Raw genomic sequence first — 27,579 nt, forward strand, 5'->3', positions numbered from 1 at the left:
GTTGTACCTTGATAATCAACCAGAATCTTTAATTGCCACAAACACCTCCAGTGTTTCACCAAGGGATTAGTCATCAAAATTTAATGAGTAGTTCTTGCAATTTCAAGATGAGGGTAGCCAAAGTACTCCATGTCACTAATTGCTGGGTTTGTTCTCAGCTGAAGTTGGGAGGAATGGGGTTCCCTTGGAGGGCCCACCCTGTGGGCTGGCCAGAACTCAGTCCATGGGCTCTGACTCGTAACTGTCAATGAAGGGACAGTTCAAGAAAACACAGGAATACAATGATCCGTTTGACAGGACTCACTACGATTTCCCTTCAGGAGAAACCGAAGCCTGTTCTACAATATCAGTAGAACTTGGGCTGCTGGAGCTGGTCGGTGTCAGTGTTACACCACTCCTAGCTGCAGGGCCACCATTTTGGGTCCTTCAGCAACAACCACAAGGAAGAGTTGGGACCCAGAGAACATTTTCCCCCCAAGGAGTGCCTTGGGTTTCAGAAAGCAAAAGATTCTGGTTCGTCCTCTGCCCCATGTGTGCTGCTCCGTCCTGTGGAGTTGACTGGATGGATTATTAGAAGTAGCAGATAATGCTGTTAAATGTCCAATAGCACATCCTATGGGCTCCAACAAACACAAATGGGCACTCCACAGAACCGCATGGCCTTGGATTATCTGCTTGCTGGCCAAGGAGGAGCCTGGGCTGTCATGGGACAGGAATGTTGCACTGCTCTCAGTGATGGGTTTGAAGGCCAACAGTCAGCAATCACCTTGACAGAAAGAGCAGGAGAAGAGTGGCAGAAAGAAGAAAATTATTCTTGGTGGGATTGGCTTCATGGCTGCAAACTGGAGGCTGCTGTGAAATGCATTTGTGGCAGTGTCTGTCATCATTGCAGTGTGTGCACTTGGTGTGCACTCTAACATTCCATGTGCGAGTTGTTGTGACACTTAGTGCTGGAAAGTGGAATATTGAGACTTGTCTTAAAAGAGACAGTCTCAAGAAAAGAGAGGCATTTGATAAAGAAGAGAGAATAGTAGCAACTCTTTAGGCATGTTTGAAAAGGAATGTGAATAGCTTTGAGTAATGAAATTTAACAGCACTTAATTGAAGCACAAGGGGAGATGCCTTTATGCCTAATATCTAAATCTAAACAGTGTTATTGAAAGAATGGTTATGAAGCTTGTAGTTCATTGTAGGTCTCAGGGCCCATCCAAGTAGCAAGGCCTGAACAGGCTGGGATCAAGGCCTGAACAGGCCTGGAGGCAAAGTTCATCTCTAGTTGAACCTTCCAACCAAATGTTATATTTGTATCCACTCCCTAGCAAAGCATTATTAACAACATGATCAGTGGATGTGTTCCTTGATAAAACATGGATTTCTCTTTCTGTATTCAGAAATCAGACAAGGCCCCATCTGGCCTTGTTTGGGGCTGAAGGATCAAAGTCAACTCCCTTGATTCCTCCTTGAGCCCTGGCCAGGCCTTGGGAGAAACCAAACAGGAGAAGGAAACCAGATGTTCTCACACTAGCAGTGATGTCAGCTTGTTTGTTTGACAGTGTAAAAGCTGTGTCCTTTCACAGAAGGCTTGGAGCCTGGTTGCCTGCAAAGGTGGCGGCACCTGCAGGAATTCCCAGTGTCTGGGAGTGGCTCTGCAGTCCTTGTCTGCCCCAGCTGATGTGTGGATCTGGGTGATGGTAAAGTCTGAGGGTAACTGGTGATGGATCTTTATTTAATCACTGCAGGCAATCTATGTTGGTAATGACTGGTGTGCACTGGATTGCTGAACTTCTTTTGTAATTCTTTGCTCATGATTATGTGCTTTGCTGAGATTATCCTTTTGTAATTCTTTGCAGCTGTGAATTATATAAATGACAGTATTCCTTAAGTTGGTGTCTGTGTCTTTGGTACTGACCCTGCCCAGTGCTGAAACAGGGCTCCCTGTTGCCTAAGAGTTACCTGGGAAGGCAAAAACCTCTCACTCCAACATTCCCCCCTTCCTCCTTGTTCCCTGCACTTCATACACTGAGCATGATGTCCTGTGGTCTGGGGTATCCCCGGGGTCAGCTGGGGTCACCTGTCCTGGCTGTGTCCCCTGCCAAGCTCCCCACAGCCCCAGCCCCTGCCCAGGGTGGCTGGAGGAGGGGCAGGACAGGCCTTGGCTCTGTTGCAGCTCAGCAAGAACAAAACCATCTCTGTGTGCTCAGCCCTGTGCTCAGCACCCGGCCCAGCCGTGTCTCAGTGCCAGTGTCTGTGCCCTCAGTCCCTGCCAGGGCTTTCCATGGCAGCTGCCAGGACAGGTGACCCAGGTGTCACCCCCAGTGAGGGCTGCCATGGAAACAGTGCCAGCACTGCCCCTTTCTGTCTGGCTGACCTGGCCTTTGGCCCTGGCAGTGCCCTTTGCTGCTGGTTCCTGGTGCCTGAGCAGCCAGCGCGGCACAGGGCAGGTGGCCGTGGCACAAGCCCCCAGCAAGGGATCCCCTCTGGCTCTGGGCAGTGACAGCAGCCCTGAGCAAGGGGCCCAGGGCAGGATTCCATGGCCACCAACCATCCCAACGGGTCCAGGCCTTGGTTGCCTCAGCCCCAAACTAAGGAACAGGTCCCTGTGGCCGTTGCCATGACACCTGGTGACACCAACGAGTGTCACTGCAATTGTCCCTGGAACAGCCCTTGCACTGCTTTGTCCTGAGGGTTGCCGTGGCAGCTGAAGACAGCAACAGCTCTGCAGGCAAGTGGCCATGGAACCTGGCTGCAGAAATGGCTCCTTGGGGTGGTTTCCAAGGAAACCTGAACTGATGAGGGTTGCCATGGCAGCCAAACCCAGCAGTGGGGTCAGTGCAGTGTCCATGGCAACAGCCCCTTGCCATGGCCCAGGGCAGGTTGGGATGATGATCCACCCTCACAGCTGGCCCAGGGCAGGTCTGCAGTGCCCTTGGTGGCAGGTTGGTCCTGGCACACATTTGAGGAGGGTGTCTGTTTTCAATAGGGAAACTCAGGAGTTTTAGATTGCCTCAAAAAACTAAAAAGGTAAAATCCCTCTATGCCTGAGTGCAGTTCTCAGAGCAAAGCAGGTCCCAGGTGAGTGAGGAGAGACAGGATGGGGTTGGGCAATGTGGAGCAAGGATGTCCACACAGGGTCAGACCTCAAGGCAAAGCTTCTGTGAGCAGGCCAGGCCTCCTTAGGAGAGACCCCGGATTGATATCAACCACAGAATACTGCAGTCACCCTACTTGAAAGAGAAGAGTAATAAAAGATACTCTTTAAAACAGGACTATGTATTTCCTAATAGCTCTTTTAAATATTTCTCCATAATGCAGCAGGAAACCTTTCTGAAGAACTACCCAAGAGCAGAGGGAAATCAAGGCAGAGCCATGGTTTGTCAGGACTTCCTGGATCCTAATGAGCCCTGTGGTGCATTTGGAGCTCTTGAACGTCAGGGCCTGAGAGGAGATTGCACAAACCTTTCCAGGAGTCAAAGTCAGAGGAAACACCCAAAGTGTCTCAAGGCATGAATGGGTCCCACTGAGGTCCCTCTCCAACACAGGCTCGTCATGGACTCCTTGGAGGAGAGAATTGCAGACCAGGATGGCACAAAAACTTCTCAAAGACTCGGTGTGAAAAGGAAAATCCAAAGTACCTTAAACAACGTTGAGTAACTCGAAGTATTAATGAGCCCCACTGAGTGTCAGTACATAGTTCTCAAGGGACTCGTTAAAGCAGATAATTGGGGCCATGATGGCACAGACCTCTCACAGAGTCTGTATCAAAAGGGAAACACCAAGTACCTTAAAATAACTGAAGTACCCTGAAGCATTAATGAGCCCCACTGAATGTTGTTACTGACAAAGCCTCTCCAGGGACTAATTACAGCAGATAATTGAAGGCCATGATTGCACAAATCTCTCAGAGACTCCAAGGCAAAAGCCAAACCCAAAGTCCTTTGAAAAACCTGCAGTCCCTGGGAGCATTCAGGAGCCCCCAGGGCCATTGCTGAGCAAGGCTCCCCAGGGACTCCTTCCAGCAGATCCTTGAGGCCACTGGGATGTGGGCTAGGGGGGATGCTGAGGGCAGGACAAGGGGCTGACAGTGCCCAGCCTGGCTGGGGCTGTGCCAGGAGGCCCCAGGGCCTCAGGACAAGGTGTCTCCTCCCAGCCCTTGCTGGCACAGACCCTGCTGCTGTGCCCCAGGGCACCAAGACTTGGCTTCTCTTTGTCCCCACCTGGCATCAGTGCCTCCAGTTCTCTGCTCTGCCTGGGGCCTGGGGACACTTTCTCAGTCGTGTCCCTCAGTGGGACCCATTAAAAGTCCAAGAAACTTCGGAGTTGGATTCTGACTTGGAGTTCTGGAGAGGTTTCTTCAGCTGCCTCTCAGGGACTGATGTTCAGGGCCTGAGCACAAAGCCCCAGAGGGTCATTAAAGTCCTTGTGCTGTGTCTGTGCTGCTGAGCTGGGCTGGGCTCCTGGCACAGAGGCAGCTCCTGGTAAGCAAGAAGAGCTTCAAAAGCACATTTCTCTTGATGAGCAGCTCTTCTGCCAGCCCAGCAGGGCTGGGGCTCTGCCTGCAGCCAGCCCGGGCACAGCCCAGAGGCACAGAGAGCTTGAATCAGTCAGGGCTGGGAAGGTGCTGAGAAGTGCCTGGGGCAGAATCCCTGCCAGCCCTTGGCACAGGAACCTCTGGCTGCAGGTCAATGCAGCTGCAGCTCCTGGAGCCATCTCCTAAAGCTGGAACATCCCAATGCCCGCATGTTGCCAGGATTTTTAGTGAAAAATCCTCTGCTAGGATTTTTCCTGTCCTGAGGAGCTGAGGGCCTCAGGAAAGAAATGTAAACAATAACTATCTGCTGCTGTGGAGTGCCACAGGTGCATCTTCCATTGGTCCATGTGGATTGTTTTCAATCAGTGACCAATCACAGCCACCTGTGCCAAGGCTGTGAGCAGTCACAGGATTTTTGTTATTCATTCTTGTTCTATTCTTGTCTTTGTAGCCTTCTGATCTTCTTCTCTCTGGGCTTTTTAGTATAGTTATAATGTAGTATTTTAGTATAATATATATCATAATAAATCAGCCTTCTGACCAACATGGAGTCAAGCCTCGTGTCCTCGCACCAGGGGTTCAAGTTTAAGCAACAATTGGTGAACCCTGGACGTGTGAAACTGATGGTCACCCCAAGAGTGACCATGGAATCTAGCCTGGAGCTGAAGAAACGAGACCCTGAAGATGGGCAGAGTTCACAGCCAAGGCAAACAGGAGAACCTGTTGGACTTTCCTGGAGATTGTGTCCAGAGACTGCAGAGCAGCAGAGCTGCACAGCTGGATCCACAAGGACACTGTCTAGAGGTACTGTTATTTTTTCCCTTCCTGAAGATCCTGCCATTCGCAGAAGGTGGGAGGAAAGTTGGAAAAGGGTACCTTCGGAAGCTCAGGTTCCGTTTACTGCGTCAGAGGAGAAAGTTATTAAACGCTGGTGCAAATGGGGACACGATTTGATTTTTAGGAAGGAAAGTTATTATCAGGCTTTCAGATGGGCAAAATTTCATAGATTTTTTACAAATGTGGCATACTCCCTCGATTTAGACCTTTGGGAGTTCATGCAGGCTGCGGCTGAGTGGACAGAGCACCAGGGTGTTAGACGCCCGATGATATATTTAGTGTTCCGAGGCCTCTTATTCTGTGTTTTGAAAAAAGAGAAGGCTGTGAGGGACATCGTGGCTCGGTGGCACAGCCGAGCTCCGTACCCGCCAGCTTCAGCACGAAAGAAGCCTCTCAAAGAAGACGAACCGCGGGTTTGCAGCCCCCCCCCGCACTGTCCACAGCTGAGCAAAAGTTTTTCTCTGTTCCTTCGGAGCAAACAGATCTGCCTTCCTCCCCCGCTCCTTCTCTTGCGGGGGATGGGGAGCCGAGCCCGCTGCTTTCCGGGCCGGCCCCGCCCGCTCCACCGCGGAACTCTCCGCTTCCCCCACCCCGGGAGGGGGCGGATCCGGCTCCGCCTCAGCCAGCCCCGCAGGAGGCGCCGGACCCCGCGGCTCCGCCTCAGCCGGCTCCACCTCAGCCGCCCGAGCCGGCTCCACCGGCTCTGATGTCTACGCCTGCGCCGCGGCACCCGGAACCGCCTCCCGCCGATCCGCCCGTGTTGCCAGGCAATGCGATCAACAACAGTGATTCCCCGGCTGTGCTGCTGTCCCCGGGAGGTGCAGGAGCTGCCTCCGTGTCTTCTTCTTTCTCTGCATCCCAGCCGGCAACTGAATTCGCAACGGTGCAGGCGGCGCCGGCGAGGGCCGACCCCGTTCCGAGCCCGCCGTCCCCGCCTGTCCCGCCGCTCCCTGCCGACCCAATTGCAGTGCAAGAGCTTGCCGAGAATGGTGCTGAGCCCACGGGATCGTCTCAAGAGTCGACACCAGCGCCCGTGCTGCCCGCACCACCCACCCCAGTTGTCCCGCAGGTTTCCGGAGCTCCATCGTTCACATCAGACCCTGCGAAGAGCCTGTCCTTCCGTGGAGGGGGCATGGCCCTCCAGCTAACTGCAGGAGCAGTTCGGCTGGCTGTGTTCAAAATCAGTATGGTTTCTGGGTCACTTCGTGTGTGGTCGGGGGCTTCTCCCTGGGGGTTGGGGTGCCTGCCTTTCCCCGAGCGCCCCAGCGGCGTGGGGGAGTTGGCTCCTGTGGCATCTGCCTCTGGTTCCCAGCCCAGTGGGGATGGGGGTGGTGCCGAGGGGCAGAAAGCAGGAGCAGTGCCAGTTGCCTTGCAGGAGCAAGAGAAACAGAGCGAAGCAAGCATTGCTCGCTTGCTCTGGGGACAAGAAACCCTCAGATCTGGGATGACAATTCCTGAGAAAGCTTCTCTTCCCGAGCTGCCGGTGTGCACCAGTGCTGCTGGGGGGAGGAAGCATTGGGTCATGTCTGCTTTGAAGACACTGGCAGCATGGTCCTGCCAGGTTCTGAGCATGCAGAGCCCGCCTCACAGGCTGGTTCTGGGCCGTTTGGCTCATTTCCCTGGGCCGGGGCCACCGCCCGGTCCAGTGCTGGGTTTGGGGACTTTGCTTTCCCCACAGGGACCTGGGCCACCATTCTGTGAGCCAGGTCTGGGTTCTCTGGTCCATCCACCAGGACCAGGGCCACCCAAGGGTCCTAGAGACCCTCTGCTGCTGCTACTCTTCTTCTTTAAAAAAAAAAAAAAAAAAAAAAAAAAAATTTTATAAAGAAAAGTGGAAAGAGCTAGCAGCTCAAAAGCATTGAAAAGCCAAAAATTAGCCTCAACCCAAGTGGTTCAATGAAGGGCTGTGGCCAGGGCATTCCAGAATTTTCCCTGAATTGTTTCATGACTGACAATGAATTGTTTGCTAATTCTTGTTTTCTTTAGCAGTTCTTTGTTTCAGAATTCTGCAAGCCTGTTTCAGGACCAAAGGGGACTTCCAGAGATGTCAAAGAAGAGCATCTTCAGTCCATGGACTCTGTCCTGAAACTCAGCTGCTTGGACTTGAAACAATGAACTTTCCTTGCATGAGTTTTTTGCATTTTCTTATATTTTAAGATTGTTATAGTGATATGATATAATTAGATGTTTGATAGGTGAAGAATTTCCCTGAACATTCCACATCAGCAGATGATTGAGATTTTGATTGGCAACAGATGAACCTCAAGAGGTGTTGTTCTCTCTTCTGCAAAGCCCTAGTAGAAGAAATTGCAAACATTTCTTTTTCTATTTAATTTAATAATTTAAAAGGGTGAGATGTTGCCAGGATTTTTAGTGAAAAAGCCTCTGCTAGGATTTTTCCTGTCCTGAGGAGCTGAGGGCCCCAGGAAAGAAATGTAAACAATAACTGTCTGCTGCTGTGGAGTGCCACAGGTGAATCTTCCATTGGTCCATGGGGATTGTTTTCAATCAGTGACCAATCACAGCCACCTGTGCCAAGGCTGTGAGCAGTCACAGGATTTTTGTTATTCATTCCTATTCTATTCTTGTCTTTGTAGCCTTCTGATCTCTTTCTCTCTGTTCTTTTTAGTATAGTTGTAATGTAGCATTTTAGTATAATATATATCATAATAAATCAGCCTTCTGATCAACATGGAGTCAAGCCTTGTGTCCTCGCACCAGAGTCCAAGTCAAAGCAAGAGGTCACCTCTGAGTCTTCTTTTCTGAAGACTAAACAACCTCAGCTTCCTCAGTTGTTCCTCACAGGACTTATGTTCCAAGCCCCTCACCAGCCTTGTTGCCCTTCTCTGGACACACTCCAGGCCCTCAATGTCCTGCCTAAATTGGGGGGCCCAGAACTGGACATAGCACTCGAGGTACAGTGCCAGTCCAGGGGAATAATGCCAAGTACACCAGTGCCAAGTGCAGGGGAAGAATGAGCTCCCTGCTCCTGCTGGCCACACCATTCCTGATCCAGGCCAGGAGCCATTGGCCTTCTTGGCCACCAGGGCACACTGCTGGCTCATGTGCAGCCGGCTGTCGAGCAGGACCCCCAGGTCCCTTTCTGCCTGGGCACTGTCCAGCCACACCATCCCCAGCCTCTGGCATTGCAGGGGGTTATTGTGGCCAAAGTGCAGGACTTGGGACATGGAGTTATTAAACTTCATCTTATTGGACTCTGCCCATCCCTCCAACCATTCCAGGTCGGCCTGCAGAGCCCTCCTACCTTCCAGCAGATGGACACACGCTCCCAGCTCAGTGTCATCTGCAGATTTACTAATGTAAGACTCAATCCCCTCATCCATATCATCAGTAAAAATACTGAACAGCCCTGGCCCCAGCACAGAGCCCTGAGGGACAGCACTGGTGCCTGGCTGCCAGCTGGATGCAGCAGCGCTCACCAGCACTCTCTGGGCCGGCCATGCAGCCAGTTCTGAACCCAGCACAGAGTGCTCCTGTCCCAGCCCTGGGCTGCAGCTTTTCCAGGAGTGTGCTGTGGCAGACAGTGCCAAAGGCCTTGCTGGAGTCCAAACAGACACATCCACAGCCTTTCCTGCATCCACCAGGAGGGTCACCTGGTCATAAAAAGAGACCAGGTTGGTCAAACACGACCTACCCCTCCTGAACCCCTGCTGGCTGGGTCTGATACCCTGGCCATGCTGTAAGTGCTGGGTGATGACACTCAGTATAAACTGTTCCATCACCTCACCAGGTGCTGAGGTCAGGCTGACTTGTCTGTAATTACCAGGATCCTCCTTCCCACCCTTGTTGTGAATGGGTGTCACATTGGGCAGCTTCCAGTCATCTGGAACCTCAGCAGTGAGCCAGGACTGCTGGTAAATGATGGAGAGTGGCTTGGCAAGCCCATCTGCCAGCTCCCTCATCACCCAGGGGTGGATCCCTTCTGGTCCTGTGGATTTATGAACATCCAAGCAGCTCAGAAGTTCTATGACTGCCTCCTCCTGAATAGTGGGAGCCCATTCTCCTCTCTGATACCATCAACCAACCCAAGAGGACAGTTCTCCTGGGGACAAGCTGTCTTCCCACCAAAGACTGAGGCAAAGAAGGCGTTAAGCACTTCTGCCTTCTCCTCATCTGCAGTTACTAAGTTCTCTCCCTCATCCAATATAGAACAGAAGTTGGTTTTACCCTTCCTTTTACCATTGATATATTTGTAAAAACATTTTTTATTATCCTTTACAGAAGTCGCCATCTTAATTTCAAAATGAGCTTTGGCCTCCCTGAATTTTTTACTACATGCTCTAGAAACCCTCTTAAATATTTCATGAGAGACCTGACCCTCCTTCGAAAGATGATTCATTCTCTTTTTATTCTTAATGTTTTCCAAAACCTTCTTCCCCTCTAGGCTGGGCGATTGCCTCCTCACCTCATCTTTTGGCACACAGGGGCTGTCTGTTCCTGTGCCCTCAAGATCTCTGTTTTGAAGCACGCCCACCTTTCCTGAACTCCTTTGCTTTTAAGGGCTGCTTCCGAAGAAACTCTTTGAATAAGCCTCCTAAATAGGCCAAAGTCTGCCCTCTGAAAGTCCAGTATAAAAGCCTTGTTGATGTTCCTCCCGACTTCACCAAATATCAGGAACTCCATAATTTCATGATCACGCTGCCCCAAGTGGCCTCCAACCACCACATCTCCCACCAGCCCACCTCTGCAAACAACAGATCTAACATAGTCCATCCCCTGGTCAGCCCACCGACCAGCTGCGACAAAAAGTTGTCCTGTACACACACAAAAAATTTCCTGGACTGCCTTTTTTCTTCTGTATTACGTTCCCAACAGTTGTCTGGGAGTTTGAAGTCACCTACAAGAACAAGGGTTGGTGATCCAGACGCATTCTCTAGCTGCTTATAGAATGAGTTGTCCACCACTTCTTCCTGCCTGGGTGGATGGTAACAGACTCCCAGTAGGATGTCAGCCTTGTTGGCCTTCCCTCTAATTCTCACCCACAGGCATTCAACTTCATCCTCATTATTTTCAATACCTCTGGTGTCCAAAGCCTCCCTAATATAAAGGGCCACCCCTCCACCTCTTCTCCCTTTCCTGTCTCTCCAGAAGATCTTGTAGCCATCCAGTGCAGCACTCCAGCCATGTTTCTGTGATGGCAATTATGTCACAGCTCTGCTGCTGGACCATGGCCTCCAGTCTTCCTGTTTGTTACCCGTGCTGCGTGTACTGGTATCCATGCACCTCAGCTGGGCTGCTGATTTCACCCCTAACTCAGGCTTACCACCCTTGGGCCTGCTTCCAGAGAGCCCAGCTGCATCCCCTTCCCCCTTCAAACCTAGTTTAAAGCCCTCTTAACATCTTCTGCCAGTTCATGAGCTAAAAACCTTCTGCCCTTTACAAAGAAATGGAGCTTGTTATGAATAAAAATAGTTATCAATTTTTTTAAGGTTGCAAAGTTAAAGAAAAAAAAAAAAGTTGAACCAATTGCTGTTAAATTGAAGGTTACCTACATGTTGCAGCCACCTATCCTTAAAAGAGTTCTTCTCCAATTACTTGTTAATGGTTCGTGATTAGCCATTGTCCCCTCTAATGCTTGCCGGGGGGGGGGGGGGGGGGGGGGGGGATACCAGACCCCCCACGCAGCAGGGGAAGGAGAGTGACATCAGAGCTAGTATGCAGATGAGAATGCATTTTACCTGTAAATTTCAGGAAAAAAAACCCTAAAAACAACGAGCCAACATGGAATTAAGAGACCTAAGTGACGTCTAAGGATGAAGAACTTAATCCAGTATCTGCTAAGATCCTTTTACTTCTCACCCTAACCTGAAAAGGTCTTAACTAGAAAGAGGACCTGGAATGTTAGACCGAAAAAGCGGAATTTCCTACTGTCGCGTGAGGACAGAAGCCCCAGCTCTGTCTGCAGACCAGAGGACAAAGCTGCACCATCCTCCTCCTCTGTGCCACTCCTGGGAGCACCAGCAGCGTGGGCGTGACCTGCTGGCTTCTCCCCACCTGAGCTGATTCTTTTTAATAAAGGCATTAAAAAGGAGAAAGATCTCCTGCCCTGTTTATTTCAAGTGGCATTTATTGCTTGGGCACAGACTGTGTTCTGACAACTGCACTCTGTTATTCGGACTGAGAGAGATTCTAAGTAACTGGGGAAAGAATACAACAAAACTAACACGTTGTTGGCCTCTCTGCTGCCAAATGGGGTCCTCCCACTGCTGTTGCATCAGTGGCACAAATTAAGAGGGTTTGTGCACTTCTGCGATATTCCTCTGAATGCTGAGCTGCTCTTATGTAGGGTACTGCCTCATCACCGGAACTACTTACTAATTCTCATAGAAGTCTGGGCATCCTGAATCTTTAAAAAAGGTGCTGAGGACACAGGAGAGGTCACAGATGTTGAGATCCAGCCGAAAGCATAGTTTAGGAAGGTGGTTTTCTCTGCCATGCTAAATTCCCCTATATTCTCACTTGTACCTCAGCACAAGTGCACAACCTTGAGATATCTCTTTTGTTTACCCCATTCTTGCTTTCTTTGTACAGACTTTTCAGGCTACTATAAATCAAATAGATAAGCTGGTATCCTTATGGTAGTCCTATATTTCAAAAAATTTTTTTTCCCTTTTCTCCATTTCCAAAGGTACAGAAAGAATGTTAAAACCACTATTACCAAGAACAATCACACATTTAGGCTGCTCTCAAAGGTGAGGTGGGCTCTTACCAAGACACCTTTCTTTCTGAGGATTCTTTATGGAGTTGCTCAGAATGGATTCCTGGTATCACAAAGGGAGGACCTGGAGTTGTTTCCAAGGGCCCATCACTGTAATCTTATCAGGATATTCTGCAGGCAAGAATGGGAACACACCACATACAGTATAGAGTGTTTGAGCAAGAGAGAAAGGACAGAACAAAAGGAAGACAGCTGGGAGAGAGGAAGGATTACATTGAAAGTACTTCACAGTTTCATACAGAAAAACCTTAATTTACTGAGTTTGAGGGGTAGAAAGTTCCAATTCAGAGTTTGATAGCCATTATTACTTTTTAGCTTGGGTGACTTGAGTATAAATTGGTGCTGGTGTTATTTGCCATGATGCCTCAGAGGGTGATGAGGATAAAAACTCAGCACATCTCAGAAAAAAACAGATTTTTTTCTGGCCACCTGCTCAACCACCAACTGCTCATACTTTTTTTTCCTCACTTTTTTAAGCAAATGTGCCAAAGGATATCAAAACATATTTATCAGAATAGTAAAATAATAAACTATAACAAGGTGTCAGATTAAACAGGAAATGTAGTGGAAAGATATATTAAAAAGGTTTGAAAAACACTCCTCTTGCTTCTGTCCTTGAAAGGTAAGTTAATCCCTCCAGTATTATTTTCTAGCTCAGCAGCTCCCTGCAGCTTCCTGGGTTTTATAGACACAGAAACCCAAAGCAAAGGCTCCCTCCTCCTGCCACCTTGAGACTTTTGCTCCTGGTCCTCCTCTTTCCTCTGCTATTCTCACATCCTCACATCCCCCAACACCTTTCCCTGCTGCACACATCACCAGATGGAAGCTGCTCCCTTCCCTCCACAGCAACCACATTGCCCAGGCCTTTCCCTCTTGCCCTCACCGCAACTTAAAGGTCACACAGAGTCCTTGGGCACAAACTGGAACAAACCAACCTAAAACCACATCCTTTTTGCCACTCTGATATAAGGGAGGCAGCTTCATTTATGCAGACCTACAGAGTGTAGATATCTGAAATGGATTTTTCTCTTCTATGGAAAGAATTTCTTTCCTGCTATTTTTACTATTTAAATTCAGAATGAAATACAGAAAATGCAGCTTCTAACTTGACAGAAGTTTTTACCCACTTAAAATAATTCAGAATATGCTACAGCATATTTTCTGCGTGGAATAAATCAGCACATTGGGTATTTTAAATACACATTGTTTTTTTATTAAAATATACATGATTTCAAAGGACGATTCAAGCATCCTATTTTAAAAATGCCTTTCCTTTTGTTTTAATAAATTTCTCTTACCGCTTTCCTTATAAGGGTGACAATAATCTAAATTTAGTTCAGGAGAGAAACAGAACGCTTTCAACAAGCAACAATTCCAATTGTTTATTATGTTAAAAGCAAAAAACATCATAATAAACTCTGCATCCAATACTCATGAGGAAATTGCTAAATTTATATGGTAGGTTATGATTTTCAGAATCAGTGGCTGTTTTCTCAGAATTCCTAAAAATTAGTCCTTCTTTAACAGGAGACCTGAAATTAGGTCTGTTTCTTCTCTTTTCTCTTCTCCTCCCCCACTATTTTTAGCAATTTGTTTTATTTTCAAGGTGAAATACTTGCTTTTATTCAAGGCATCTTTCTCTACTGAGGGCTTCCAGGATTAAACTAAAAAGCTGCATGTTTAATATAGTGCCATAGAGTGTAACATTCCAGTTGTGATATCTCATCAAAGACTCATGGGGTAGGAAAAACGGTCTTACAAATTTTCAGCAGGGAAATGTAACTTCTTGTACAGGCTTCAAATATGTACAGGCCATGTGTGACAGAATCTTGTAAACTTGTACAGGCCATGTGTGACAGAATTTTGTAAACTTCTTTGATTTCTGAGTGCTAGAGAAGAGTCCCCTGTGCTGCATTCCCTGGCAAAGGCCACCAGTAATCTCCAAACTGTCTCACACTGGAGCAGTGGAAGCCTTTATTTGATGGTACAGTCTGAAGCTCAGCAATTTTCTAGTTTTAAGTTCTAAGTGTGGAAAACCGAGCCCGAGGCTACTATCCATGCTGTACTCCAGCTGATACCAGACCAGTGAGGGCTTTGATTATTTCTTTTTGGAGATGTACTTGCAGAGACTCTCCAGATATGTTAAAAGCTCCCCTTTCTGGGTGACAGTGCAATCTGTGTCTGCACCACTCAGCTAAAACATCCCATGGCTATGGAAACAACCACATTCTTCCTGGGATCACACAGGGCATGGTCAGCAACAGCACCAGCATCCCTGGCTTAAAAATGGAGCCTGGGAGGAGTTGCTGAAGCGCAGTATCCTTCATTCATTCTTTCTTTCGGTGATAGTTTTTCCTCATGCTGATGTAAATTAAAATGCCCTCACAGTCATATGTTGTTATCAGCAGTGCTTCCTCCAGCCTATCAGGTTGGTCACGGGGATGTTTCCTAATCTGCTGTGGAGTTTAGAGTTTACAGCAGTCAAGTCAGGGTAAATGTGGTTAACAAAGATCTATTTATTAAATTCCTAAGTAAATCTGATTTTGAACCTGGCAGCCAAAGAGCTGAATGGGAGGCCAAAGTACAATATCCAGAGGAGGTAAAAAAATGTCAGACAGCTAAAGGACCTTAAGCTCTGCATTTAACACAGGGGTAGATACCTGTGGATGCTGCCAGGTCTGCCAAAATTAATTTTTCCCTTCTTCAGGAAATTATGGATATTCTCAGGCAAATCATTGTAGTTCTCCCCTCCCCTGCATTCTCAGAGCACATTTCTGATGATACAAGTATGGTTTCTTGAGTGTATTATCAAGGTGCTTTGTTGTATGTAATAAAAAAGGAGGCCAAAAGGAAGCAAAGCAAAAAGGTGTTCCAAGACATCTCAGATCCCAGCAGAAGTCCAGTGTTTGTAATACCTGAATTCCTCTCAATGACACCCATGATGATTTGCTTGAAGAGAGGTGGTAAAACACTACACTGAACTTGGGAAGAATTTTGTGCAGCAACTACAGCAACAGTCCAGCTGCTGCTTTTACAAGAAAAATGGCTTAATTATTTATAATTATGCAAGCTCTATAATGGATTTTTTTTTCTGGCATTCATCCCTCCCACAATCTGTCATATAAAGCTGCTCAGAATTAAAATCCACATCCCTTCAGCACCTCAGCAAAGTGTCACTGGCCAGGGCTCTTGTTCTGATGGATGATACCAGTGACAGCTGCCAGAAAACACACTTAAATTGCCCACAGATACCTCGAAGATGTATGCAGCAATACATATCACCTAAAAAGAACCAATATATATCTTCCTGCTCATCAGTTCTGTACTTGTACGTTCTATTCTTTAATACCAACCCTTAAATCCAGTTTCTCTGGAGTTAGTTATTCAGACATCACTGGTATGATTAATAAAAACAGAAGTTGAATTGACAATGGCTAGATTAAAACACCAAGCCCAACCATCAGAAGCTCTGAATTGGTAGAGATGTATTGACAGAAGTATGCCAAGAGTTTGGGAACTGTTAATTTTAATGCCATTATTTCTGTATCATACATGTACTGGCAGAATATTCACCTTCTAAACCTTAGTACTGAAATAAACCTATAATTTTAACTTTTTTTCCCTAAACTGTGAGCTGATTATGGATGGGTTATTTTCTTTTTTCTTCTATTGTTTTTGGCTAGCCAACTGTATGTATTTGATTTGTAGTGAGGCTGATTAATCGTAATTTTTAAAGCAGGCACAGCCTGCAGAGAGCTTAAATGGATCTGTGGGACTTTCTGGACATGGCCCATCAGTGGATTTTGGAAACACAGCTTCCAGTCTCCTGGGAATTTGTATTTTTTTTCAGCTTTGGTCAAATGAGACCAACTGCTTATTTTTACTGTATTCAGCTAATTTTGAATTTAATTAATCTGACCAGATTCGGTCAAAACATTTCTAATCAGCTCTAATAGAAATGACAAAATCTGTTTTTCTCAAAATTTATGGTTATCATCAACAACCTTCATCTCTGCACAAGCTTTTATAGTATTGACAGTCTCAAAAACCATGGTTGAAAACAGTGTTCAGAAAGTAGAAACACTGGGGAGAAGTGGCTGAGATCAACCTTCAGGCCAGCTGAAGAGGCCCCAGGTGAGCACAGGTCTCTGGTCTGGGGCCCTTCATTAATATCAACAATATTTACCTGCTTAAAGCTGTGACCACAGTTACAGAGACACACTGAGGTTCCCCTTGAAAATCCAGGTTGTTATTTTATAATTAGCATAGTATATAGACACATTGGACAGCCTCAGCAACAGATTTAATTCAGCAGCTAAGCCTTGGCAGGCAGGATATACATCTTAGCACTCCAAAGCTGTTGATTTTGCTCCTGTTAATTTTAGCATGGAAGAAGCAGACCACATTTGTTTCATGGTGCTGCTGTATCCCCAGCAGGTTCTGCTCTTTCTTGGAGATATATTATCTATTTTTAAGGTTTCCTTTTTAATATTTTAATCAATATTTAAATAAACCACAAATAACATCTTCAGTCAGTACAACATAGGCATCATATATTAAACTATTCCCATCTCTAAAGATCTCTAACAAAAAAAGGAGGTGCAAAACTGTCCCTACTTGAACTGTGCCATTTCATGCAGATGTAGCCATTTAACTCTATCTGTTTGGGGTCTCCCCCACCTCCCCCAAATATAATATATTGTTTAATAGATTTCCATTTATGTTATTTAAACAACCACAGAGCAATCAGGATTTGCAGTGACACAAAAATAATGTCATTAAAATAAAGTTAGTTTGGACTGGATTTGCCTGACATGAACATGCCATACTGGAAGACAAAAAATTCTGCTCTCCTCTTCCCTATTTATCATTAAAGTGGCTGGCTCACACTTTGGGAAAGGGCCAAGATTAATTCACCTTTCTATCTGTTAAAATTAGAGGAGAGGGTTTTGGCAGCAAATTAATCGCCATCAGTGATTTTTGAAAAGTTTATTAAGAGATTAAGTATTATGAATTGATAGAAGAGCAATTTTAAATAAAAAAACCCCACAGATTGGTTTGATAGCAATGCAAAAAAATATTTGATTAAATGGTAGCAAAATAACTGTTACTTTGAGAGGTGGACTCAGTTTCTTTACAATATTTATGTCTCTTATATCACCTATTCATAAAATACTTCTAAATATTAAAATATGCACACAATTTTTTTGGAAGAAGCTTCCTTTTAATAATTGTGTAGCTTGCCTTTCATTGTTTGAAGATGAAATTGTGGGCTTTGGGGTTAGCTTAGTTTAACTCTTATTTCTTTTCTAGACAAGAACTCAGCCTAATATTTGTTTTTATTTCCTTTCCATCCAATAGTCATACACAGAGCATGTTTCTCAATGCAATCATGGAGCATTGGCATTTACACCAGTGTGAGCTCAGGAGTGTGAGAGCAGCAAAGACAGAAAGCTGCCTGAGCATCTCCCACGTAAGCAAACTGAATAATTGATTGTAATATACTCAATTACTTTCCTTAAATTACATGGTGGGCTAAAAAGTTTCTTTCTGCTTTTAATAAATTTGTTAATGATTGAAAACTGCTAAAAATGGTTAGGCATAAATTTGGATTCTACTCAAAAAAGTGAGATATTAAACAGCCCAGATAAGAAAAGCTGCAGCATTTTTTGTTTGATGAACTTGTCAGTTGTGTAGTAGGAAGAGGCAAAATAAATTAAAAAGTTACACAAAGCACATTTTCATGTTTAAAAATAGTTGAAAAATAAGGACCAATATAGTATGTTCCAAACACCTGCAATTACCACGTGCTGTTTTCTTTGTTTGTATGTGGACTATTTTGAAGTTCCCTAATAAAACAATTTGCTCAGTTCTCATTTCACATTATGGCAGACTGGAATAAACTTGTGAATCATCTTGGTACAGGTATTGCTGATACAAATTTTCAATTTCTGGTTTTTATCCTCACTTAGAATTGTATTTACAAAGTAAAGGTTTCTGGCCAAGTATGGATTGGATTTGGAGCCATGAGAGATGACTGTTAAAAACAGTGAATTTTTTTTGTCAAAAGTGCTTCAAAAGCTTGAAACTTAAACTTACATTCAAAGTTGACATGAACTAGAAGTATTAAATTAATCATCAAATAAATCAACTTTAGGTAATATATTAAACTTTGTAAATACTAATCAAAAGATCAAGGTGAAATCTTAGCCTCTTTTTTCCCCAGTGACAAAATTCAAGTGAGGTCTGTGGAGGATTTAGGACTTATAAGTGCGTGAAACTAAAACTCCTCCCCAAAGCTCTGTTGGAAAGACAATTAAATGCCCTAGACTGTGATCTAATACCATATTTCACATGTAAGACCCTGCATAAAGAAATGTTTGCATTCCTGGATGTGATGTAAGAAAACTAATTTCCCTGGCTAAGGAATCTGATTATAAAAGCCTGAAATACAGTTTAAGAAGCCGGAAGAAAAGCTATCTTTTTTTTTTTTTTTTCTGTATTAAAGTTATTTCACTTGTAGATTAAAACCAACTGCTCTGTCTTTGAAGCGCAGAGCCCAGGGCCATGCTATGCTTGACATTGATGTGTGGAGACACCTGAAGCAGTTCTGCAAGTAGATATGATCAGGCTTGCTGATGCTGATGAGATGCTGCATCTGGCATTCCTACCTAATCCCAGTGAAAAACAGAGTACTTAAACCTGGATGTCACCCCAGCACTTGGTCTGCTTGGTGACAGAGGGACTTCCTGAAGAAAGGCGTACTTCCTTTGGGGTGCTTCCCATACTAAGGGCTTTTAAGATGGGACTTAGTTATCTTTGTAAAGGCGACATAGAAAGATTCCAGTATCCAGGCCTTGCCCTAAAGGCAGATCATGGATTCCCAAGTTTTTACTAACCAAGGTGTTTAACAAGAGCCTTCACAGCAGTCCCAGCCAATTTATTACTTATTACAAACCATCTGAAAGGAAGCTCAAAGATACAGAAGGGAAATTCAAATTCTGCATAGAAACCTCAGACAGGTGCCTTGGGGAAACCATTACCTCCTCTAACACTTTTGTGAATGCTGTTTATATAATTCTTGAAATCCATATGCATTTTATATGTGATGTATATACAAAAGAAAGAGCAACATGCAAAAAAACCAGTACCTGGTATTGCAGATCACTTAGCCACCAATCCTAGCCTTGGGCTGCTCGTTCTAGCTGACAAATTAAAAGAGTATCCCTGCCCAAGGACTGCCTCTTCTTTTATGTAGTGAGTGCAACTTGCCAGGAAAAGAATGATCAACAGGGGACCAGTGTTTAGAATTCCTTCTGATAGGAAGTATCAGCAAGACTTTACTAAAACCATGGAACTGAAGGAAGAAAGAAAAATTTTACACTTATTTGTGGGTAACTGTCTGTAGGTACAAGAAGCCTGGCAGAAAAAGAAGTAAGATTGTACTGCGGAGAGCCCAGCAATACAGGAGGCTCACAGCACAGGCTGAAATGGAATCCCTCACGGCTGCGTTCAGAGCATACTCAAGCTGGCTCTTCTAAAACCCAGGGTCCTTGGCCCCCTCAGCGTGCTCAGCACCACCTTTAACTCCACGGTGCTGTGCAACTGGAGCAGCAGGACAGGGACCTTTGCAGCCTGAGCTGCCCTTGTTCCTCTCTGTGTGTGCACAGAACGCAGCACACAAGGGAAGGGCAGCAGGGCCCCGTGTGTCCCCGGGCTCAGGATTTGCGCTGCTTCAGCTCCATGGAGACGTGAGTAACGTGAAAAAGCCAAACTTTATTAAGGGAAAGAGAAGGGAAGGGGTGAGCTGGGAGGTAAAACAGGGGATGGACAAGGCCTGAGGGCTGCAGGGAGGGAGATGCCAAGAGGGAGAGAGATGGCAGGAGCTCCTGGAGCTTGCCACAGGCTCAGCTGTGAGCAGTAAGATCTGTGCCTGGAGCTGCAGCTGGTCCATTCTCCTCTGCAGGTTCTCTCATCTCCAATTGGATCTGGATATCACCAAAAAACGCAGGTTCTTCCGATCCAGCAGACAAACAAAGTCCCGCAGCTATTCTTTCGAATGTCATCTGCACCAGTATGCTCATGGAGGATGGGCTCTGATCTTCCCTGAGGGCTTGAAGAGCTGGAAGAGAGAGGAACAGAGACACGGCCAGAGGCCAGATTGAGGGAATGCAAGGAAAGCCTCCTGCCAGGGCCATCACAGCCAGCTCTTGTCATGGCCAGGAGGGAGTGGCAGACAAGGGCTTGGGCTGGAAGGTGCTGGCCTCGCATCCCGCACGTGTCCCTGAAAGCTCTCCGGGCTCTGCCCCCACCGCCCCTGGTCCGCACAGGGAGCAGAGCCCTCGGCAGCCCGGGCATGGATTGTAGCTCCGGGGCCGGGATGTGCAGCTGCCCCGGTGGTCCCTGCTGGCCTGCGGCTGCCCACTCACCCTCACTGAGGACCTGGAGCTCCTCCTTCTGCCCCATCATGAGCGATCCGGCCACCCCTGGCAACACAGAGGCTGTGGGGGCCCAGGCGGCACAGCGGCCGGGCCGGGAGGCGGGGAGGGACGCAGGCTGGCGGCCCCGGGTGCGGCGCTGGGCAGGGACACAGCTGCCAGCCCCCCACGCTGAGCACCGGGGGCAGAGGGCTTCTGCAGCCTGCGGCTGGGGCTCCCGGGCTGTCCTTACCAGGCTCTGGGCAAACTTCATCCGCTGCTCCTTCGTCAGCAGCTCCTCGAGGTCCGTCCTCCTCAGGAAGCGTGCCGCACAAAGCAGGGCTTCGTGAGAGGCCTGGAGAGCAGCAGAGAGCCGCAGGTGGCACCAGGGCACAGGACCCGTGTCCCTGTGCCAAGGCCAGGGGGAGGCTGGAGCCCGCCAGGCGCCAGGGCAGGAGGTGGCCGAGCCCCTTCCCAGGGATGCAGCAGCATGCCACAAAACCTCACCTTGGCCACATGCAGGTTCTCATCGTGCCAGCGCAGGAATAGAGGGAGCAGGCTCTGGCTCACGATTCTCGTGAGAGGCTCTTCCCCCTCTTCCACTACCAGCTCCATCACTTTGCTGAAGAGCTGAATGGAGAGCAGCTGCACCTGGCTGTTGTCCTGGAAGGAAAGGAAAAGTCCTAAGCACCAACTACTCCAGGCCCACTGGGGTAAAGGCCCAAAACTGCAGAGAGCACAAAGTTTCCAGGCAGCGTCCAGTGCCCTTGGCTGGGGGCACAGAGCCTTACATTGTCAAAGTGTGGCAGCAGGGGCTCAGCCAGCTTCAGGGCGGTGATGCTGGGTATCTTGAGGTCTTTCTCCTGGAGCACATGTGTGAGCACAGAGAGGGTCATCCAGACCCTCTCTGCATTGGGATCAGCCAGCTGCTCCAGCAGGTGTTGATAGAGGCCGCGTATTTCTCTGCCCTGTGTGCAAGACGAGGCTGTGCTGTGAAGCTGTGAGTGGCTGCAGCACCAAGAGCTGCTTGGGGCACTGGGGCAGCTGAAGTGGGAGGCAGTAGAGCTGGGAGCAGCTGCCTCTGCTGGCCCAGCCAAGGCCAAAGGTCTGTGTTGCCCAGCCCCACACTGCCAGCGCGGCTTCAGCCACTGCCTCCTCTCACCAGCGAGGGCTCCTTGCTGAGCACCATGAGGCCTCTGAGCTGCAGGCGCAGCCTGTCCCTGCACTTGCTCGGCAGGTGCCTGGATACGACCCACAGGGCACTGGGACCGTGTTGGCTCAAGTCCAGGCACTCCAGGAGCTGAAAGGCACAGGGCAGTGATGGGGGACATGGCCAGCAGGAGCCCGGAGCCGCACAGGGCCGGGCCCAGGCAGCAGCAGCGGGCACGGGCAGCGTCCCACGCGGCTGCAGCTACCAGAGTCCAGAGAGCTGGGAGGCAGCTCAGCCAGGCAGCGCTGGCCATCAGGCTCACCTCCACCAAGAACGCCAGGGCAGGCAGATGACAGCGTGGCTGCTTCCCAATGAGCAGGCTGAGCAGGTGCGAGACCATGTAGGGACACAAGGGGGTCAACCCACGGCGCATCTCCCTGGCAGGGGAAAAAGGCATCCAGGCCCTGAGCTGGTGGGCAAACCTCTCCCGGGAGTGACTGACAGAGGTCTGATCTTTCCCCAGCACTCTGCATGGGGACACAGGCCCCTTGCGAGGCGGCTGCTCCTGGGCATCCTCCTCTGCCAGGCTTTTGCAGTCTGCTCGGCCGTTCCTCGGTGGCAAGGCCCTCTCACTTACAATCACAGGGACTGTGTGGGGCACTCTGGGCACAGGGCACAAATGCTGTCGGTGGTGGCGGGGAGAAGGGGGTCTCACCTGGCTAGCAGGTCTGCTGCAAACAGCTGGGTGTTGGCACAGAGCAGGGTCTCCCAGACCTGCAGGTGTTCCAGAGCCACCAGCTTCTTGTCAAAGCCCAGTCGGGAGAGCAGAGCCTTCATGGTCTGCGCTGCAAACCTGTGTGCCGAGCAAGGGCCAGGTCACGCTGGGAGCACGGGCCCTGGCCACAGGGGGCATGGGAAGGACAGGGCGACTGAGACCTTTTGGGGTTGCTGCGAAGGCTGTGTTCCTTCTGGCATGCTCTCCAGAAGTTCTGAACATTCTTTGGCATCTGCTCTGTGGTAGTGAAAATTTGAAAGAGCAGATCCACGAGCAGCTGGGGAGAATAAATGAGCATTGCGTAGTGCCACTCGGACGTGGGGGCAATCCTCCACAGCACCAGAGTTGCCTGCAAGAGACAAAGCACCCCGAGGCAGCGCTCAGTGCCAAGGTGTCATGAGGCAGGACCCGAGGGGAGACGCAGGGCGAGCACCCAGCCTGCTGCTCCTGAGCCTGCCCTGAGCCCAGCTTTCAGCCCAGGCCGGGAGGTGCAGCGTGGCGAGAGCATGGAGAGCTGCTGGAGAGGTGACCTGGAGGGCGAGCAAAGGCCAGCTCCAGAAACTCACAGCCAGGGCAAAGACGGCCTCATCCCCGCTGCAGAAGATCCTGCTGCATGGTGGCTGCTTCTCTAGCACAGAGAGCAGTGCTGGAAGCACCTCCGCCGCAGCTACTTCCGAGGTGCCCATGGCCCTCCACATCAGTGTGGCAGCTCTGTGGGACCAGAGCTGTGCGTCAGCACCCTGCCCCGTGCAGCTGCGTGGGGCCGGGTGACAGAGCCCCGGTGCCCTGAGGGGCCAGGAGGGAGCATGGCAGAGGGCTGGGGAAACAGAGGGGCCCGAGGGGCCCTACGGGCTGGTGAGCACTGAGCTCTTGAGGCAGTTGTGCTCCGTACCTGTCACACAGTGGGGCACAGCACAGGAGGATCATCACCACATGAGCCGGGTATCTTTCAGTCAGGCTCAGAATGTCCATTTGCAGCCCAGCGTCCACAGTGTCGCAGGACGCAAGTCTCTGTAGAATGTCCTTGACCATGGCTAGCACCTGAAGCAGAAGAAGCAGCATGGGGAAGACTTGGTGTGCTGTCCTAGGGAGCAACTTCCCCAGCTTCCCCCAGGAAGTGCTTGCCTTCCCACCCCACTGTGATGGCCCCAAAGGCTGAGTGGGCCTAGCAGATATGGCTGGAGGGGCCACATGATCCTGGGAGGCCTCCCGCCCTAGCCCCAGGCTGCTTGCCTGCTGCAGAGAAGAAACACCCTTCTGGAAACTCCAGCCTGGGTGCAGGACTCACAGTCAGTGTGATCATGGTGTCAGTATCTGGGATGGCCTGAGTCTGGCTGTTTGAGATGGCCATGCCCTCAGTCAGGGCCATGCCAGCCTCCGCCCTGCCTTCGGCCGCTGCCCGGTCACAGGTTGCAGCGAGCTCAGCGGACGCTGTGCTGGCAGCAGGCTCTGTCTGCAGCTCGCTGGGCCTGGAGTTGGGCTCAGCCGTGCCCGCAGTGGCTGTGGCTCTGGTCTTTCTGCGCCGAACGCGCAGGAACCTCCGCAGTGCCTGCAGCAGATGGAAGGGCGGGAAGAGAGGGATGTTCCATGGTCTGCTTCAAGCGCGGGGCTGGGCCGAGCAGTGCCAGCAGGCCTGGCCCAGGTGAGGATGGCCGCAGGTACCTGCACCGCTGTGCGGAAGCGGCCACGGGTGGGATCCTGCTCTTGAGTCTGGTCCTTGGTTGCATCTGGCAAAGAGAGAGCAAGCCAGAGCTGAGGGGCCACGGGAGAGGCCAAAGAACACAGGCCAGCCCTGCGCTCTCCAGGCAGGGACAGCCCCCTGCGTGCCCGGGGGATGGAGCACGGCTGCCACTGGGGGCCAGTCCCGGCCCCCGTCCCATCCTGTCCGTGGGCATGTCCACAGGGATGGGATGGGATGGGATGGGATGGGATGGGATGGGATGGGATGGGATGGGATGGGATGGGATGGGATGGGATGGGATGGGATGGGATGGAATGCAATGAGATGGGATGCAATGGGATGCAATGGGATGGAATGCAATAGGATGGGGCCAGGCTGGCTGCAGGCACCAGCCCTGCAGCCCAGCTCTGCCACTCACCGTCCTGCAGTGGCTGCAACTGCTGCAGTTCTGCAGGCTGCTGCGCTGGGGCAGCTTCAGGGCCATGCTTTTTCTTCCCCCGAGGCCTCCTGAACAGGCTGAGCACTCTGCTCGCCATCCCGCTGTCCGACCTTGAGGGCACCTTCGAGACAGATGCCTCGGCAAAGGTCCGAGTCAGCGATGCCGCAGTTGCGCCTTGCAGGCACCTGCGACAGGGAGGCCTCAGGAAGATGACAGGACAGCAAGTCCTGCACTGTGTTCCTGAGGGCTCCTGCCACAATGACAGGAGACTCCTCGTGAACGATGGAGGTCACCAAGTCCCACGGCCTGGCCACGAAGGCACCGGCCACAGGGATGGGGGATGCCTTTGAAAAGCTCCAAGTCAGTGAGTCCCGAGGTCTGGCCGTGAGACCAGCCACAGGAGTAATGCCTCGGAAAAGCTCTGGATCAGCAAGGAACGAGCCGGCTGTGTGGGGGCTCCTCACAGCACCGCTCTGTCCCGTCCTGTCCTGTTGCGTGCACCGAGCACTCTGGCCTGGCCACGACGCTGCCGGCACCTATGTCAGCACGTATCACAAAGGGCTGCTGTGACACCCTGTCCCACTCTGCCCCACGGTGACCCTGCTGCAGCGTGTCACAAAGAGCCCTTGGAGATGCTGCCACGTGCCCCGGGGCCACCCCCTCCCCAGGCAAGGTGCCCCCGGTTGGAAGGAATCCATTGGCCCAAGTGTCTAACGCAGCCCTGGACACACCAAGGCTGGCCAAGTGCTCAGGGAAGGACTCTCCACCTCTGTGCCTGGCCCGCACCGCCCAGCTCGGTGCTGCCCCTGGAGCAGAGCAGCTTCCAGCAAGCAAGAAGCAAATGCATCTTGCCGAGAGCTAAAGCACACCAGATAGGGAAGATGGCATTAATGTGTGCATAAAGGTCTTTGAATTCACAGCTCTCTGAGAGACATTTGGGGCTCTTGGCTGGACAGAGATGATCTGGCTTTGTCCTGTGCTCAAAGGGCGAACACACCCTACCACAGGTGCTTGGCTTTGTCTCTCTGCAGGCCCAGGAAGATGCCAAAGCTGCTCTTCACAGCCTTCTCCCTTCCCACGCCCCTCTGCCAAGTGCAAGGGGACTCAAGGACGGAAAGGAGCGCAGGGAGGCAAAGGGAGACAGCTGCACCTACCTCACTGGGGGCTCCTGGGGAAGCACTTTGCTTGAGAAGCAAGCCCCTCTCTTCCAAAGGCATTTCCCCAAATGTGCACATTTCCCAGAGAACATCAACACACACTTAAGAAACCCTGGCAAGGCTGAATTCCTTCTGCTCCTTGCAGCACAGGCACTCCAGCTCGAGCTCCTCTTGCTTCCTCGAGTCTGTTTCTACGGGTCCCTTCTGGCGCACAGCCCCAGACCCCCTATAAACACGAGCTGCCCGCTGCCTCTTCACGTGCCCTAACTCCTGCCTGCACTCAGGGCAGCAAAACCAGGCTGTTGCCAGCCAGGGAGCGGAGCCCTGTTCCCGCAGGAGGCTCTGGTGAGCCCCTTCCCCACTGTGCACGCAGCACTTCTCCTGCCTGCCCAGAATTCTCTTGGGAGAGCAGAGCACAAGCTGGCCAGCTCTGGGCTCGGCACACCCCAAACACAGGTGCAGGAAGATGCAGCCGCTGTTTTGCAGCCATGCCCCAGAGAGATGAGAAGGATCCCTTGCCCCGGTCTCCCTTGGTTGGGTTTCTGACTGGCTCTGAGGCAGGGGCTGCAATTCCTCACTTGTGGGGAGAGCAGAGCCATCGGAACCGCACCCAGCGTGCAGGCACTGCCTGACAGCACTGCAGCCACTGGGACACTCGCACCTCGGAGCCTCAGCCACTCCGCCGCTGCTGCTGCTGCTGCTTCATTTGCTTTGAGGCACACCCAGAGCTCACTGCTAGGCCACAGTGGTCTCTGGTTCTGCCCTCTTCCTGTCCCTGTGTAGGGCTGGAGCACTGCTGTGCTTTCAGGAAGCTTTTGTGAAAACTTCCAGCATTTCAAGCTCCTTTGCCTTCGGTGGATGCCTGCCATGGAATCCCTCATGGCTGGGTTCAGAGCATACTCAAGCTGGCTCTTCTAAAACCCAGGGTCCTTGTCCCCTTCAGCGTGCTCAGCACCACCTTTAACTCCACGGTGCTGTGCAACTGGAGCAGCAGGGCAGGGACCTTTGCAGCCTGAGCTGCCCTTGTTCCTCTCTGCCCGTGTACAGACAACGGCGTGGAAGAGAAGGGCAGCAGGGCCCTGCATGTCCCTGAGCTCAGGATTTGTGCCGCTTCAGCTCCACGGACAGAGCCATGGGTCAAGTGAAAAAGCCAAACTGTTTATTAAGGGAAGGCAAGGCGAAGGGGTGAGCTGGGAGGCAAAAAAGGGATGGGCAGGGCCTTAGGGCTGCAGGGAGGGAGCTGCCAAGAGGGAGAGAGATGGCAGGAGCTCCTGGAGCTTGCCACAGGCTCATCTGTGAGCAGCAAGAGCTGGGCCTGGATATTAGGTTCTGTTTTGTCGGGCCAGGGTTTTATGAGCCCTTAAAAGGGAACCTAATACACCCAAGGATAGCTTAGCTATTACCTTTGGAGGCAAATAATGAGCAGGATGGCTTCTGCTGCAGTGTTAGAAACAGAAAGGTTTAATAAAAGGAAAAACAATAAACAGAAAATCTGATCCAGGTACAGAGGTCTGCTCCTGGTAGAAACACCTTCACAAAAGCCTCATGGTTCTTTGTTATCTCTTTTTCTACCTTATGGCCCAGGCGGGACCTTTTGGCTTCTATCCAATTAGGTGACCCCAAGGTTTTAGTGACATCTCTGGGGTCCTATAAGGTGGCTTTTCACCTGATCGTTGGGAGAAACTTCTGGGCTTCCTTCCTTTGTTGGGGGACAAAGGCTAGTTTGCCCCTCTCTCATTGGGGGCATCCTCCTACACTCCTTCACCTGGAGCTCCAGCTGGTTCCCTCTGCTCTGCAGGTGGTCCCATCTTCAGTGATATCTGGGGGTGGCCAAAGGACACCGGTTCTTCTGAGCC

General features: G+C 50.0%; 1 protein-coding gene and 1 long non-coding RNA gene across 2 annotated transcripts in view; both read right to left on the reverse strand.

Annotated features, from left to right (window-relative positions):
- Positions 1–27,579, reverse strand: part of LOC135306049 (zinc finger protein 420-like) — a 415,160-nt gene that overhangs the window by 342,037 nt on the left and 45,544 nt on the right. The gene's annotated exons all lie outside the window — the stretch shown is intronic.
- Positions 22,443–23,106, reverse strand: LOC135305789 (uncharacterized). The gene is made up of 3 exons (XR_010366773.1): positions 23,013–23,106; positions 22,608–22,795; positions 22,443–22,524 (listed from the first exon to the last, which is right to left on the reverse strand). It is a non-coding gene; the product is annotated as an uncharacterized LOC135305789 (long non-coding RNA).

Source organism: Passer domesticus, chromosome 8 (assembly GCF_036417665.1).
Source record: "Passer domesticus isolate bPasDom1 chromosome 8, bPasDom1.hap1, whole genome shotgun sequence".
NCBI lineage: Eukaryota > Metazoa > Chordata > Aves > Passeriformes > Passeridae > Passer > Passer domesticus.